Below are 17513 nucleotides of genomic sequence, written 5' to 3' on the forward strand. Positions count from 1 at the left end.
GTCCTAGAAAGGCAAAGAGTTGGCCATAGTAAGGCAAAGCGTCCACCACAGTGGACAGTCTGGCTATGGTGAAGACGAGGGTCTAGCCATTGTGCAGATGAGATTTAGGCTAAAATGAGGAAGAGACAAGCCCTCGTGAGTACGAGAATCAGACCAAAGTGAGGATGATAATCAGGCTCAAGTGAGGACTAGAGTCAAACCACAGTCAGGAAAAAAATCAGGGTGCTGTGAGGACCATAGATGGTGTATAGTGAGGACGAGTGTCAGGACACAGAGAGGACGAGAGTCAAGCCCTAGTGAGAAGCAGAGTCAGACCCTAGAGAGGACCAGGGTCAGGCCCTAGTGAGGACCAGGGTCAGGCCCTAGTGAGGACCAGAATCCGCACCCAGTGAGGAACTGTCAGTCTCCAGAGAGGAAAAGAGTCAGGCACCAGTAAGGCAAAGTGTCAGGCTGTCATGAGGCAAAGGGTCAGGACATATTGGACACAGACCATAGTGAGAATGAGAAACAGGCCAAAGAGAGGATGACAGTCAGGTCCTGGTGAGCACCAGAGTCAAGACCTCATGAGTACCAGACTCAGGGCCCAGTGAGAACAAGATTCAGCAGGCAGTGTGGAACATAGTTGACCTCTCCAGTTCAGTTCAGTAACTCAGTCGTGTTCGACTCTTTGCGACCCCATGAATCACAGCATGCCAGACCTCCCTGTCCATCACCAACTCCCGGAGTTCACTCAAACTCATGTCCATCGAACCGGTGATGCCATCCAGCCATCTCACTCTCTGTCGTCTCCTTCTCCTCCCGCCCCCAATCCTTCCCAGCATCAGAGTCTTTTCCAGTGAGTCAACTCGTCGCATGAGGTGGCCAAAGTATTGCAGTTTCAGCTTTAGCATTAGTCCTTCTAATGAACACCCAGGATTGATCTCCTTTAGAATGGACTGGTTGGATCTCCTTGCAGTCCAAGGGACTCTCAAGAGTCTTCTCCAGCACCACAGTTCAAAAGCATCAATTCTTCGGCGCTTAGCTTTCTTCACAGTCCAACTCTCACATCCTAGCGAGGTCCAAAATCAATGCTTCAGTTCAGTTCAGTTCAGTCGCTCAGTTGTGTCCGACTCTTTGCGACCCCATGAATCGCAGCACGCCAGGCCTCCCTCTCCAACACCAACTCCTGGAGTTCACGCAAACTCACATCCATCGACTCAGTGATGCCATCCAGCCACCTCATCCTCTGTCGTCCCCTTCTCCTCCCGCCCCCAATCCTTTTCAGCATCAGAGTCTTTTCCAGCGAGTCAACTCTTCGCATGAGGTGGCCAAAGTATTGGAGTTTCAGCCTCAGCATCAGTCCTTCCAATGAACACCCAGGACTGAGCTCCTTTAGAATGGACTGGTTGGATCTCCTTGCAGTCCAAGGGCCTCTCAAGAGTCTTCTCCAACATCACAGTTCAAAAGCATCAATTTTTCGGCAATCAGCTTTCTTCACAGTCCAACTCTTAGTGTGTACTTAAACAAGATTATCCCTCATGGAAAAAATGACAACAGCGTAAATTTAAGGGCTAAACTGCTCTTCACGGGCTAGATGACAAGGGGTGAAGAGAAAATGCTCCACAAGAGCTGGACAGTCAAGAAAGCTCTGGAGGAGGAGAGACTGGGCACCAGGTCTGAATAAATAGAGGACTACCCAAGAGGAAAAGAAACTGTAAAGACAGAAAGGACAGTCTGAGCAAAGGCCAAGAAACGGAGAAATCAGCCAGTGAACTCTGAAGATAAAACCCCACCACAGGGAAATAAAAACACAGAAACATGTAAATCAATGTTCACAGCAGCATTATTCATAGCCCCAAAGCGGAAACAACCCAAAGCGGAAACAACCCAAAGCTCCATCAACTGATGATGGATACTGGCTTAGTCACATACTGGTTATTGTTTGACCATCAACAGAAGCGGAAGAACTGATGCGTGCTATCACATGGACGAACCTCGAAAACATGACGTCAAATGAGAAAAGCTAATCCCAAAGGAGCACAGACGGCATGATTCCATTTCTATAAAATCCCGAGAACAGGCATGTCTACAGAGACAGATATTAGACTGGGGGTTGCCTGGGACTGAGGAAGATGGGGGGGTGCGCATAGGTGGTGGCTAAGGGATGCAGGGTTTCTTTTGGGGGCTGATGGAAATGCTCTAAATTGACTGTATTCGCAGGTGACACCTCTCTAGACTAAGAGATACTGAACTACACATGTTGAGGGGGTGAATTCCATGATACGTGAATTATACCTCAATAGCTTTTTAAAAAAATTCATTGGCAGGATCGAGATAATGTTCTTAATTCTCCAGTTTGGATGAACGTACTATACACCATCTGAGTACTTCCATGCCTTTATAGTATATCTAAAATGAAAAGAAAAGAAGGCAATGCCTAGGCAAAATGTAAAAAACTTTCAGAAGAATATAAAACCTTCCAAAGTAATGATTAGTTTGTGTAAGAAATCAAAACTGCAAATTCAGAGTATTTTGGAAATTATTGTAATAAAAGAAACAATAAAGATGAAAATATAACTAAAAAAAAAAAAAAAGGCAATGCCTGACGTCAACTGTTTTGTTTAATACCCTTTCTGCACAAGTTATTCCTAATTGCACAAAATAAATATATACAGAATTCTACAGCCTTTCACAAAACTGAAGATGTGAAACGACAATTTTCTGGAACATTCCATTAAACATTATCCTTTGATTTTATCTGGCTTGCCTCATCACAGTAATACGGCTATCACTAAAAAAAGTCTATCAACTTCTGTGAAGAATGAGGCACAATTCCCAACTTTTCTAAGGGTATCTAATATAAAAAAAAAAAGATATAGTGCAAATGGTAGAATGAAGATCAGAGTTTAAGAAACAAGTGAATTTAAAAATAATAAAACTGTAGTAAATTACTTGTAATGAAAATACAAAAGAAAATGAGTGTCATAAAACACTTTATCCTATGTATTGACCATCGACACATCAAATTTCACACCTCTCTGACTTGTGAGTTGAAGTAAGTTGTTCCTTAAATCCTGTGCCTCAACTTCTAAGTTAGGACAATAACGTGACGTGACATCCAGTGAAGCCTCCGAAATAGACTGCTTTCTTAGGGTATCAGCCAGTTCTTGTTGAAGTTGTCTCATAACTGCCTAATAAGATGCTCTGTCACTGAGCTTATAAAATCATTTTACTATTATGTTATGTTAATAATACACAACACCAACGTATGTACTTTGATCTCATCTCACACGCTAGCAAAGTAATGCTCAAAATTCTCCAAGCCAGGCTTCAACAGTACATGAACTGAGACCTTCCAGATGTTCAAGCTGGATTTAGAAAAGGCAGAGGAGCCAGAGATCAAATTGCCAACATCCACTGGATCATGGAAAAAGCAAGAGAGTTCCAGAAAAACATCTATTTCTGCTTCATTGACTATGCCAAAGCCTTTGACTATGTGGATCACAATAAACTGTGGAAAATTCTTCAAGAGGTGGGAATACCAGACCTGCCTCTTGAGAAACCTGTGTGCAGGTCAGGAAGCAACAGTTAGGACTGGACATGGAACAATGGACTGGTTCCAAATAGGAAAAGGAGTACGTCAAGGTTGTATATTGTCACCCTGCTTATTTACCTTACATGAAGAGTACATCATGAGGAACGCCGGGCTGGAGGAAGCACAAGCTGGAATCAAGATTGCCGGGAGAAATATCAATAACCTCAGATATGCAGATGACACCAACCTTATGGCAGAAAGTGAAGAGGAACTCAAAAGCCTCTTGAAGAAAGTGAAAGAAGAGAGAGAAAAGGTTGGCTTGAAGCTCAACATTCAGAAAACTAAGATCATGGCATCTGGTCTCAGCACTTCATGGCAGATAGATGGGGAAACAGTGAAATAGTGACAGACTTTATTTTCTTGGGCTCCAAGTCAATGCAGATGGTGACTGCAGCCATGAAATTAAGATGCTTGTTCCTTCCAAGAAAACTATGACAAACCTAGACAGCATTATTAAAAAAAGCAGAGACATTACTTTATCGACAAAGGTCCATCTAGTCAAAGCTATAGTTTCTCCAGTAGTCATGTATGGATGTGAGAGTTGTGTCATCGAGAAAGCTGAGCACCAAAGAATTGATATTTTTGAACTGTGGTGTTGGAGAAGACTCGAAAGTCCCTTGGACTGCAAGCAGATGCAACCAGACAGTCCTAAAGGAAATCAGTCCTGAATATTCATTGGAAGGACTGATGCTGAAGGTCCAATACTTTAGCCACCTGATGCAAAGAACTGACTCATGGAAAAAACCCTGATGCTGGGAAAGACTGAAGGCAGGAGAAAAAGGGGACAACAGAGGATGAGAGGGCTGGATGGCATCACCGACTCAATGGACATGAGTTTGAGCAAGCTCCGGGGGTTGGTGATGGACAGGGAAACCTGATGTGCTGCATGCAGTCCACGGGGTGGCAAAGAGTCAAGACATGACTGAGCGACAACTAAACCGAACTGATGGACTTTGAAAACTATCACCACAGACATCTACTCACCTTCTTTTCCCTCCTCACTGAATCTGGTTACAAACACATAAGTGGCCACCCTCTGGCCTTCCTGATATTGTTACTCAGAAAAAAGATGGAGACCCATTGTCCATGCCCTGCCCCTCCCAATAAATCTGCAGAGCTTCACCGCGGCTCACAGGGCCCCGGGCCGCCGGCGCGTGTTTCCCACTGACAGGGCCCCGTGTCCGGCTCACACGCCCCCTGCGGTGCCGGCCCGGCTCGCCGCTCACGCGCTCCCGGTTCAGCGGCTCACGCTCCCAGCTCAGACGCCGCCCTCGCCCAGGGCGCCGGACCGCGCTTACCGCGCTCACAACCCCCGACGCCTGGCCGCGCTCCCGGGCCGCACGCCCCCCGCGCAGGCGCCCCCCGGGCTCGCCGCCCACTCGACCCGCGACCCCAGGCACAGGCCGGCGCTCGCGCTCACACGCCCCCTGCGCGCCGCCGACCCTCGCAGAGGCCCGGCCGGAGCTCTCCGCACGGGGCCCGCGCCGAGTTCCGCGAGGAGGCCGTGCAGCCGGCCCGGGAGCTGCCCCGCGCCGCCGAGGGAAGGCTGCCTGAGGCGGGCCGCCGTGAGGGTGGGGGCGGGCGGGCGCCGCCCGGGGCCGCTGCTCTGGGGCTGCGCAACCGCGAGCGGGATGGCGGCTGTGCCTGTGGCTCCACTCGGTAGCTGTGGGCAGGTCGGTTGCGGTGGCTCGGGAGTCGCCGCCACTTCCTCAGCGTCCCCCGCCGCCCCGCGTCCGCGAAGCCGCTGAGAGCGCGGGCTGCGCGGTGGGCGTCTCGCCCCGGTGACGCGCGGAGAGACCGGGAGACGGGCTGCCGGAGCTCAGGTGCGACTTACAACGGGGAGGTGGGGACGGGGTAGCCCGGGCGTTAGGGCCGCGCCCTGAGGGCTGCGGTGAGTGTAGCCCCACCGGGGAGCCGGCCATGCAAACACCCTCCTCTGCCGTCCGGGGAAGGGCGGGCAGCAAGGGGGCTCTGGGGCTGCAGGTTCGCTCTTCACTCACAAGGCATTTCAGAGGAGCCATGGGATTTCTCTGTGTTTATTTTTTTTTAAAAAACTTTTATTTTACATTTGAGTAGAGTTAACTAACAATGTTGTTTTAGTTTCAGGTGTCCAGAAAGTGATTCAGTTATACATATACCTGTATCTATTCATTTTCAAATTCTTTTATCTTTTTCGGTTGTTGCATAATATTGAGCAGAGTTCCCTGTATTTCTCTTTGTTTAGATAGCTGTCACAGAGCTTGTGGCTCATCTGGTAAAGAATCTGCCTGCCATGGGGGAGGCCTGGGTTCAATCCCTGGATTGGGAAGATGCCCTGGAGGTAGAAAAGGCTACCCACTCCATTATTCTGGCATGGACTGTTGCAAAGAGTCAGCCTTTACAAAAAGACTGAGCGACTTTCACCTCACTAATTGAGGGGCTTCCCTCATAGCTTAGTCAGTAAAGAATCTGCCTGCAAATGCAGGAGACCCAGGTTCGATTCTTGGGTTGGGAAGATCCTCTGGGAAGGAAATGGCAACCCACTCCAGTATGCCTGCCTGGAGAAGCCCATGGACAGAGGAGCCTGGCAGTCTACAGTCCATGGGATTGCAAGAGTTGGACACGATTTAGGAACTAAACCACCGCGGAGCACTTTGGGGAATGGATCGGATAGAAGAAAGGCTGGTTCTGAGTGCGTTATAATAGATAGGAGGAGAGATGGATGTGGTCAACAGCCCGGTCGAGGGTCACTGAGCACCGTGTCCTGAGACGACAGGACTTGTAGGTACAAGGACGGGGTGGAGGGGAGAGGAGCAGAGGGGAGGGGCCGCGTCTCTGGAGCCTTCTCTCAGGAGTAGAGTCAACATCTGGCGGTCAGCAGGAAGAGCCTTTGGGTAAGGTGAGTTTTGTTTTGAACATTCAAGAGCACTTAGTCCGACACGTGGGCCGATTAACAGATGGGGAAGCTGAGCCACTGGAATTAGGGATCAAGTGAAAGGGCTTGTCTGAACTTGCAGCTGTTGGAAGCGGAGCCCCCACTTGAACCGTTTTCTTCGGTTGCAGTCTGTTATTCTTCCAACTTCAGGCAGTTACCTTACCTAAAAAGTTAGGAGACCACAGTGGTCGTTAAATTTCATGGCTGCAGTCACCATCCGCAATGATTTAGGAGCCCACGAAAATAAATTCTGCCACTGTTTCTTTTTTTTCCCCCATCTATTTGCCATGAAGCGATGGGACTGGATCCCATGATCTTCGTTTTTGAATGCTGAGTTTTAAGCCAGATGTTTGAGAGGGGTGGAGTCTTTCCAATGTGGCCCCACAGGAAGAAAGGAGCCTGAAGGCGCAGACACTGCCCACAGGTGCTGACTTTTCAGACTGTGAGTCCAGCTGTCTGTGTCCCTCAGACTTGAAGTGTTGGGTTCCCACTTTGGGAAATGTCAGGGTGGAGAGGGGGGAATCAGGGGTAAACTTTGAAGTGTAAAATCACTGGCTTTTCTGGGTCTTAGAGGGCGTCGGTGCACCTTTTCTTGCAGTCCTGGCTGCCTTTGGGGGCTGGCCACTGGGACAGCTGAGCTGGGTTAGACTAAGAATTGGTCTTGATCTGATTGACCCCTCACACCCTGGACGCACACATGCTTTCGAGAACCATTCCTCCCTGGCAAATGGTAGCTGGTTTAGAGCAGGGACTCTGCCTTTTTCATTCCAGAATCCCTCATGGTTAGGTGCTGTGTTTGGCAAATTGGAATGATGCACTTTATATCTGCAGAAGTGGTCATCGTTTGAGTCTTTAGGAAAATTATCTTGAGTTCCCAGGGGCTTACAGCTGGAGGTGGGAGCACAAAATGATGCAATTCCCAGTGTGAATTTTAAAAATTTAAGTCTTAAAAAAAAATAAAAATTTAAATCTGAAAACTCGGTGCTATCTTTACAAGTTTATTTCATACTTGTCTCTTGTATCCCTGCTTATCTCCCAATCGTGCAAGTTTCAGCTGTCCCTTAAAATAATATTTGTGGTAAAAGGAATATTTAAGTGAATTCTAGTAAATCAGACTTTTCCATGATATCTTTTTAAGCAGCTGATGAAAGAGTAGGTAGAAGTCATGCTTTCATTTTTCATTAGAAATCATTTCTTACATCCAAGCAGCATTGAATAGCGTAATTTTGTAGTTATACTCATAGTGCTAAAGCATTTTTTTGCTAATGCATTTATTTTGGCTTTAATAGTAGATGGGTTGCTTATCGTTGTTTTGTTTTGAGGTTTTTTTTTTTTTTTGGTTGTCATTGTTATAGCATTATTGAGGTTTTTTTTGGTAAAATTTTTAATTGAAATATAGTTTATTTACAGTGTTTCAGGTGTAGGGGTTTCTTGTTGACAGACATTGTGTAGCATTTATAAAATTTATAATTCTCATGTTTTTATCCTTCCAAGGGAAATTTTTTTAGAAACTTGCCAAAGTAGACAGCAGAAAAACTCTTTGACCTCTCTGTTCTAGCCTACAAATGTGTAGGTTTTTTTTTTGGTAGTAACCTTTTAAGATCCTTTTCCAATAAATAATAAGTAATTTACATGCTTTTGCCATGTGTTATTACTTCTGTAGACTATTGTTTGTTTGTCATTAGTGGAGGTATAATTATGTACAACACAATACACATTTTAATAGTTTTGACAAATGTATACAATCCTTGTAACCAGCAACCCGACCAAGATTTCTGCTATCCCAATGATTCCCTTTTCTCTTCTGTGGCACTGGCTACCTCCCATCTGCAGCCTTAGGCAGCGAAGGATTTTCTTTCCCCTACAGATTATATTTGTCTTTTTAATTGTACTTCTGGAGTCAGCATGCCAGCAATTGCAAACTTTTCTGTACAGGGCCAGTTAGAAGCATACAGTGTGTACTCCTTTGTGTCTGACTTCTCAGTACAGTGTCTTTAAGATTATCCTTAATGACTATGTTGATTGTGTATTTTGTTAGTAATTAATTCCTTTTTTAAAATTGTGGTAAAAGATACAAAACTTTGCCATTTCTAACCATTCTTCTGTGTCCACTTCTGTGGTATTACTTATATTCGCATTGTTGTGCAACCATTGCTCCTGTTTCCAAAGCTTTTTCATAACCCCAGATAAACTCTATAGCTTTTAAGCAGTAACTACCCACTCTTCTCCCCCCTCAGGCTGGTAGCCTCTAATCTGCTTTGTTTCTGAGTTTGCTTATTCTAGACATTTCAGATAAGTGGAATCATACAATATTTGTCCTTTGGTGTCTGGCTTATTTCGCTAAGCAGTGTTTTCAAAGTTCATGTTGTTGTATGTATCAGCACTTTTTTTCACTAATATTCCACTGAATGGACATACTTTGTATGAACATAGGTTTCCCGTTCTCTTGAGTATACACCTAGAAGAGGAATTGCTGGATAATATGGAAATTTGAAATTTGACTTTTTGTGGACCCACAAGGCTGTTTTCTCTAGGCCTGTACCATTTTACATTCCTCCCTGCATTGGACAAGGGTTCCAGTTTCTCCCCATCCTCTCCAACACTTGTCATTATAGCCATCTTAGTAGGTGTGGAAGGACTATTGGTTTTTCATAAGGTACATAAGCATAGAGTATTGCTACAGACTTGGTGGGGGAATTAATGAGTGTAATTTTATATGTTCTAGGAGGATGGACTGAGGCACGATCTGGAGGAGATGAAAGCTTTATATGAGCAAAACCTACCTGATGTGTAAGTTGGTAAGTTAAAACCCTAGAACAGTTTAAGAAATATGATATTGATGTCAGATCATCTTAACATTAGTTTTTAGATATGATTTTTTTTTTAATTCTCTGTAAGCCTGATCATACCCTACCTATACAAAAGTAGAAGGATTTTTGTTAATGATTGTGATGTCTCTAGGGACCAAATAGTGCTTGGCACATGGTAGGTGTTCCATAAATACTTCTTGTTTGACTGGTATGACTTGAAAGGAATTAGGGTGGACACAAGAGATGACACAGGAGCAAGTAACAGACCTAACGAGTGAAGTGTATTGTTTCCACTGCTTGTTTTCATCAGGTGAAGCCTTAGTGGGTTTAAAGGGAGAACGGGCAGTTTGCAACTTTAGCAGGAGTAGCAGTGACTTCCGAAAGCTCGAGTGAAGTTGACTGGGAATTCGTGCTGCAGAATACTAGTTTGGTAGGCTAGAGAGTTCTGGAGTTGCAGAGTGTTTAGAGCCAAGCATGGTAGTTGGCACAGAGGAGAATTTGAGCTGAACTGCAGACTTCAGAGGACCTGTGATTGGGTGAAGAACAAGACACAAGACTACTGACTGCTGGAGGAAAATTGAGTTATTGAGAGCTCATCCTGGAGAGAAGTATGTCTGCAGCTTGATGTTTCGTCCCTGGCCTTGTTAGGTAGTGTTTTCATCAGTTAGTTGGGCATCGAAATCAGTAGCGTGTTGTTAGGGTGTGTGGAGTACACAGAACTGTAGGAACACTTTGCAGTGACCGTGTTTAAGGACAGATTCTGATGAACGAGGAACTGATGTGCAAGAGGTCTGCAGTAAATGTAAGGGAAATGGAAAGTCCTGCATTCAGGTTCCCAAGTCCTTCATTTGTTCATGCAACAGATATGCACTCGGCAGTTATGAGCTGATAAAGGGCTCTGGTGTTTCAATTGTAAACAGCAGAATCAAGAGGTTTGCCCCTGTGGCCCTCAACCATGCCATGCAGAAGGCAGGTGTTAAATGCAGGTAAAGCGGGTCAGAGTACCTGCTGTGAAGGAAAACGCCACACTGGGAGAGAGAGTCATGCACTGAAAATATTGGTAGATTGAGAAATCCTGGGAATTCTCTCCGAGGAAGAGACTCTTCAGCTGGAGCCTGAAGAAGCGGGTTTTAGCGAGGAATTAACTGTGGGCAGAGAGCATTCTAGTTGGAGGAAATAGCATGTGCAAAGGCCCTGAGTCTTGAAAGAGGGTGGGATGCCCAGGGACCTGGTCATTCCCAAAGGCCAGTGTGGCTGGAACTTAGTGAGCAGGCCGAGTGCAACACCAGGGGAGATTTCTCAGCGTGGGGGGCCGGTGGTGGCATGTTTGTGTTCTGAGGACCACCCTGGCCCCAAACGGATAGTGGATGGGATGGTGGTACTGAGAGGAAGGATGGTGGTCATGCAGGTGACAGGAGGGGGAGCCAGGCTAGGGGAAAGGAGAGCAGTTTACACACCTGTTTAGGAGGTGACTGAACAGGCCTTGGTCCAGTAAGGGAATGATTTTCCTGTATTTGTACCATGGGGAAATTCAGGATCCTGAATTTCAGGGCACAAAATTCTGTGCCCTGTTCTCCTAGTTTGGTTCTGGGCAGGACAGTCACTATTACCAGTTTCTGGTTAAAATTCTTTGTCAGAAGAAATCTATTCCTATTTAATTGCTCACATGGAAATGTGACTTTTTTAAGGAAGTTCTTGTGTACTTAATGAAGAACTTTGATGTTAAGTTGGGTGTATTTTATTTGTGCTATTTCATGATAATCAAGAGAACATTGTAAGCAGTGTGGAGAATAAATCTAATGTTTGTAGATTGGCAGAGTGTCCAGAACAGATCTAGAAGACATGGTACATCTATGTACATGAAACATGCACATCTCTACATGGTACAGATCTAGAAGACAGAGGACATATATTTTGCCTCTATTTCCAGGGCCTAGAGCAGGCACATACATTTTGTATTTTCTGTTTCCTTTTAAAACTCCAAAGTAGATACTTAGTAATTCTGTACATCTGGTTCCCTTTTTTTTTCTTCTTCTTTTCAATTGTGGTTAAGATACACACCAGGTATCTCAGTGGTGAAGAATCTGACTGCCAATGCAGGAAATGCATTCCCTGGGTCGGGAAGATCCCCTGGAGAAGGAACTGGTGACCCACCCCAGTTCTCTTGCCTGGAAAATTCCATGGACAGACGAGCCTGGCAGGCTACAGTCCATGGGGTCAGAAGGAGTCGGACACGACTGAGTGACTGAGCACACATACCATTGAGTGTATTCAAAACATTCATGGTGTCATATAGCCATCACCACCAGCACCTTCTCCAGAACTCTTCATTTTACAAAACTGAAACACCATACCCAGTAAACAATTGTACATTTGATTGGAAAGGGTGATGTTTGTCTGATATCTAAGGAGACATATATTTTATAGGGGTCCAGGCCTCTGTTTTCATGAATATGGAGCCTGCTTTTTTAAGTGAAAAAAATGTAAATCCTAGAGTGTGGGCTGATGGAAAACTGTGGGTTGAGCACAAAATGCTGTTCCTGTTGTTATCAAGCTCAAAACCTCTCACCTGTTTTCACATCAAAAGCAGTATCCACTAAAGCCTGAGGTTAAGGAATGGGTGAAATCTTACTGTACTGACTTCTCATGATGTAAGTGGGATCGTAAACTCTAAAGTTCAGAGCAACAATGTTCCGTCTTAAAGCTACTATAACGCAAGGGGTGTCAAACGTTCCAGGAGTAGAATGTTACTTACATTGTTCCTGGAGACCGCAATCTTCAGGAAAGGTTGAAAAGGCTAATGCCGTTATTAAAGGACATCCATGTAAGCTAACTCAGGAGACACAAGACAGTTGGTTTAAAGTTTTCACCATGACTTTAACGAGGGCTTGAACTGCCCCTCAGAAGAAGGGACTGTCTCTATGAGACTGTTTTCATGCACAGATCTTGTCATAGATCCTGAAAGCTTAGAATTAACTATGTGACTCAGCTTTCAGCTTTTCAACCTCCTTGTCAGGGAAAGGCTTTGCATGGTGGGTTTCTCCACTTCAAGGAAAGGACTTTCTTCAGCTGTGCAAATACCTGCACTGACAACAATCATATATGATGTCTCGTCTTGATCTGATGACATCTAACAACCCTAAAATGGACTGACGTAACTATGGACATAATGTGACTTTTAATTTTGATTATGTTTTAACTTGGTTTAATGGGTATTTTGCCTTACATCTGTAACTGTAAAATGGGGTTTGTTTCTAACCATCTGAAAGCTTCTAAGTTACAAATGGTGGTCCAGGCTCCTATGCATGCCACAGCCTCCTCCAACTATTACTCGGGGCCCCTGGATCAGAGACCCTCAATATGACGGTTAGGAAAATATATTGGCTCAACAACTTAGGGACAGTGCCCCTCAGCAGCAGGAAGTAGTTATGGAATGAAAACGATGGCCCTTTCTCTTGGCAACATGATCCTCCTAAAGAAAAGGGGGGAATGAGAGAGTCAGTTCCTAGGTAGGTTGATAAGAAGACCAGGGTCCCCAAAGAGGAGAAAGGGGAATGGAGCCCTCGAGAAGGAGAAAGGGGTCTGAGGCTCCCAAGGAGAAAAGGACAAACGGTCTTTTCTACGTTGCTTTGTCTTAGTGAATATAACAATGCATCTTGCTCGAGAACATGTTTCTCCTTAACAAGAACATTCTGACTAATCCTGTCATCTTAAAATGGATATTATGGCAGTGGGTCTGGTAAGATCTTTCTATTGTTCGTTCTAATCTTGTTCATTTAAGATGTGTATTGTGGGAGTGGGTCTGAAAAAAGTATATAAGGCCTTGATAAGACTAGCTAGGGGGGCACTCTGCCTCCCCCTTCTGATGTCTATCTCAGAAGCTTTCTCTGTCCCTTTTTATACTTTAATAAAACCCTGCTACACAGAAGCTCTTGAGTGATCAAACCTGGTCCCTGGTGGAGAAGCTAAATATTCTTCTTTGGAGATCACAAATCCAACATCATTCACCGTAAGCTATCATACAATTAGCCTGTTTTTGTTTTTCCCTATTCTAAATCACACTGAAATGACATCCTTATTCTATTTTGTGAGCACCTGTCCAATAATTAGGACAAATTCCTGGAAGTGGAGTTGGCAGGTCAGATTCCATTTAAAATTTTTAAGTCTTTTGATTTGTTGCAAAGTTATATTTTAAACGTGTACCAATTTACACATTTCCCTCAGCAGAATGTGTGTTTATTTGCATACAAGCTTCCCCAAACCTTCAGTCTTGCTATAATATTCATTAATCTAATCAAAAGACAGGGTGTCTCACTTTTGGTTTAACTTGCATCCCTTGATTATTGGAAAGGTCAAGTATTTCTTTCTTACCTTTTCAATGATTAGTGTTTTGGATTCTGTGTGTATGTGTGAACTCCTTGTTCATGTTCCTGGTCTGTGTTTTTCCATTTGGGGTACTAGAATTTTCCAACTCTTAAAGGCACATAATACAGAGGATGAGATGGTTGGATGCCATCACCGACTCAATGGACATGAGTTTGGGTAAATTCCGGGAGTGGGTGACGACAGGGAGGCCTGGCGTGCTGCAGTCCATGGGGTTGCAAAGAGTTGGACACGACTGAGCGACTGAACTGAAAGGCACATAATTCCATTTGATTTTCTTTTTCTCCTGATTCCTCATTTTGGATCTGCAGAGTCACCTGCATATAACTATTTTGCCTAAGCTAACACAATACCCTTCCTTTACCTACCCCAGACCCCCACATACACAGTGTGCAGTCTCATGCTTTGTTTTACTCACCTAGAATAAGAAACGGTGAATTTGCAACTGTTATCACAAATGGCACCCCAATGTACAACATCAGGCCAAAGCCGCTCACCACTACCAAGGCAGCAGAAATGACTCCAAAGGCTGCGACCCACATTTTGTTTCGTACACAGTCACACCTGTAAATTTGGAGGGGAAAAGTCATGGAACTTGTGGTAGATTCCATACTGAAATTCCAGCAATTCGTAACATTCTTGACTCGGACACCTCTTCAGAGCCCTCTTGCGCAATATTTCCCATACCTGTCTGCTGGAGAACTTTAATTTCCAGGCACTAGCCCAGACCAACTGAAGAGAAGATGGGGAGGGGGGAGGCACGGAGAGAAAAGTTGGGAATCTGTGCTGTTACTAAACTATACCAGTTGATTCTTAAGCAGCGAGCCAAGCATGAATCCACCGACTGGACTTTCAAAATCACAAAGGTATACTAAAGCACTGCAAAGAGCTAATTCCACTCTGATCTTCACAGGAGCGTGAATGGAAGTAAGCAGTATGAAAGTGCCCATGTCTAGGTATCTTCTCAGGCACTTATGAGTCCAGTTACCCATAAACACAATCCTAAATATCTCCTGTCCTTCAAAGCTGGTTTACGATATACTGTGGCTAACAAAAAGAATGAAAGCTTTCTTCTAAAAGATTTTTGTGGTTCTCCTCTGCTATAGATGTGTGTTCTTAAAATAGTTCTTTAATCCTCGACTCTTACCTTCACCGCATACAACCTGTTGCCTTTCTGCCCCAGATACTCCTCAATGGAGGGAGGCCTTGGCACTGGTATCCTATTCACGCACTCTCCTGTTGCCGCGCCACCTCCACTCTCCATCTCACCGCCCACGGTGGGTTCCATCGCAGTCCACCCCGGATGCAAGGCTCAATCACCGGCCAAGGGCCCTTCCGGGGCCGCTGCTGCTGCTGCTAAGTCACTTCAGTCGTATCCGATTCTGTGTGACCCCATAGATGGAAGCCCACCAGGCTCCCCCATCCCTGGGCTTCTCCAGGCAAGAACACTGGAGTGGGTTGCCATTTCCTTCTCCATCCGGGGCCGCAACTCCCTCCAACTAGGTTCAAAGTGAGGCTCCGCCCACGCCGCACGTAGTCGGTGATGTCAGTACGTCGCAGCCCACGCCACGCCCATCCGTGCGCATCTCCGCCTCCGTCATTTGCGTTGCGTCGACGCAGAAGCCGATGGACGTGAAGGCGGGGCTTCCGGGAATTTCTTGAACCTACCATGGGCTGCCCCAGGTTGACGGCGGCTGATTTACCTCATTCGCACTGACTGGGGACAGCATGACAGTTTTTGGCCGATGGGGAAAGGGACTTTGGGGGCTGTAATTTGAATAACGGGACTTGAAGAATGTTTTACCCCGATCTCCAAAGGAGGCTGGTGGGACCTGCCCTTACCCCACTTAAAAAACAACCACCAGACTCCTTTGGGGCCTCTCACCCGCGGAGAAATGTAAACCAGTTCGGTCTGGTCAGTGCATCGGTGACCAGTGAAATCCTAGAATGTGGAGAAACTGGAAGCGCATGTGGAAAGCAGGAAGCGCATGCCAGGTCCTGTAATTTGACATTTTAACTGGGTGTAACCTGCCTATCTGCAACAGGAAGTTTTTTATTTATTGTGGGGAAGATAAACAGCACTAAATTGTAGCAAAAGAGCGTATTATGGCTCAAGGCCCAGTCACAACAGGAGACTATGTCGGAAGTATTGATAAGAGAGCTGGAGGAAGATTTAACGGGGTGGATGCCGTTCCCCTTTAAAAAAAAAAACAAAACGACAGCCAGAAAGCTCCGGGGCTCCGGCATGTTTATTATTTAATGTGAAAGTGAACTGTTTCGGGGGCGTCAGCAGCCCAGGGTGGCGAACTCACCTGCCCTGGAAGTACTGGTGCGTTAGCGCCTTGCCTTCCGGGGCGGGTTGTCTGTCGTTGCTTCAGCTGTAGGCTGGGGAGGCCATTTTCCGCCTCTAGGAAGAGTGAGGGCGCGGAGAGAGAAAAAAGGGGAAAAGAGGGCTCAGCGCCTCCCGGCCGGACCGGAGAAGAGGGACAGTTTTGGCAGGCGGGTGAGGTCGCTGACGGCCTGGAGAAGTCTTCCCTGTCTAGCACCGTGCAGCCCCAGGTGGGTCCGGCATCCAGTTTATTTTTCTGTCCCGGCCCTCCTCCGGGCTGTTTGCCATTTGCGTTTCTTGGAAGCAGTTTCCCTTAAGGGGTCGTAGGAGGAAAGCGTTTAATCCAGTTGGAGTCCTGGTGTTGAGAAAAGATCGGGCATCGCTGAGTAAAAGGCTGACGAAGAAGCCTAATTATAGTACGAGCGTGATGGAGATCTTGGCTTATCGATTTGATTGCGTGAAATTTTTGCTGGAAAATCCATCTGGCACTGTTTAGTGCTAAGTATTTCTGGGGTGGGGTTTGGGGAGTGGGTAGGGAAACCGTCTACCGTAGCTGTAGAGGGAGCAAGTGATGTTTCTTTTCTGTCTTTCCGCCTCTTCAAAGCCTGGTACAACCCAGACTCTCTCTCTTTTTTCAATGGCATTTAACCCAGACGTGCGAAGAAATTTTCAAGCTTCTATGAATGCTTTCTCTCTCTCTTTTTTAATCAACAATAACTAATATTTTAAGTTACTGATTACTTGCAGTTAAAATTTTGATTCGGCCTCTTCGTCATCTTTCCATTTATGAAGCAAAAGAGCAGAGAAAAAAGATTCCAAGGGTTTTTATTTTTAATTCTCTCAGGAGTTATCACCTGTGACTGTTTTGTTCTTAGTTCATTTAAAAATCATTTTTGATGGAAACTTTTGTTTTCAGAGTTCCTCACAGTTTTGCAAATAAAGTTATTGTATACATTCAGTTTTCAAAATATCTTTGACATTCTTTGGTTTTTCTTGGTATAAATCATAATTATGTCCCTTTGTGTAACCCCCACTCGCTTTTGTTTTGCTAGTACTGGTTGGGTTAAAAAAAAAGTGGTAATTTATTTATAGGGCTTCAGTAATGTACTAGGTGGACAAAGAAAATATGGAACTTTAATGATGATGTGAAATAAAACATGAGTAGGAGTTTGCCACGTGAATAGACAGGAACAGGTAGACAGCACATCTGGAGGTTCTGAGATCATGACAAGCCTAGCTGATTGGAGAAACAAAAATAAGGCCAGTGTGGCTAGAGCCTGGATTAAAGGGCTAATGACAGAAAGGAGGTTGGAAAGACGACTTGAGGTATCATACAGGGAGTTATAATAAGGGACTTTGAATTTCATTTGCAATTTGTTGGAAACCACTGGATTCTTTTAAACATGTTAAGGAGTGACATGATCAGATTTACATTACAGTCTATTACAGAGTAATACTGGCTTCTTGCTGTGTGGAGAATGTGGAAGAACAAGAGTGGAGGTG

General features: G+C 45.2%; 1 pseudogene across 1 annotated transcript in view; it reads left to right on the top strand.

Annotated features, from left to right (window-relative positions):
- Positions 1–1573: 1573 nt before the first annotated feature.
- LOC148773784 (uncharacterized) overlaps positions 1574–17513 on the top strand; it is a 37725-nt pseudogene continuing 21785 nt past the window's right edge. Inside the window, exons 1-3 of the transcript XR_016036490.1 lie at positions 1574–1653; positions 4690–5397; positions 9214–9286. The product of XR_016036490.1 is annotated as an uncharacterized LOC148773784 (transcript). The remainder of the gene's footprint in view (positions 1654–4689; positions 5398–9213; positions 9287–17513) is intronic.

Source organism: Moschus berezovskii, chromosome 26, assembly GCF_049115385.1.
Source record: "Moschus berezovskii isolate FMDL1 chromosome 26, NW_MosBer_1.0, whole genome shotgun sequence".
Taxonomy (NCBI): Eukaryota; Metazoa; Chordata; class Mammalia; order Artiodactyla; family Moschidae; genus Moschus; species Moschus berezovskii.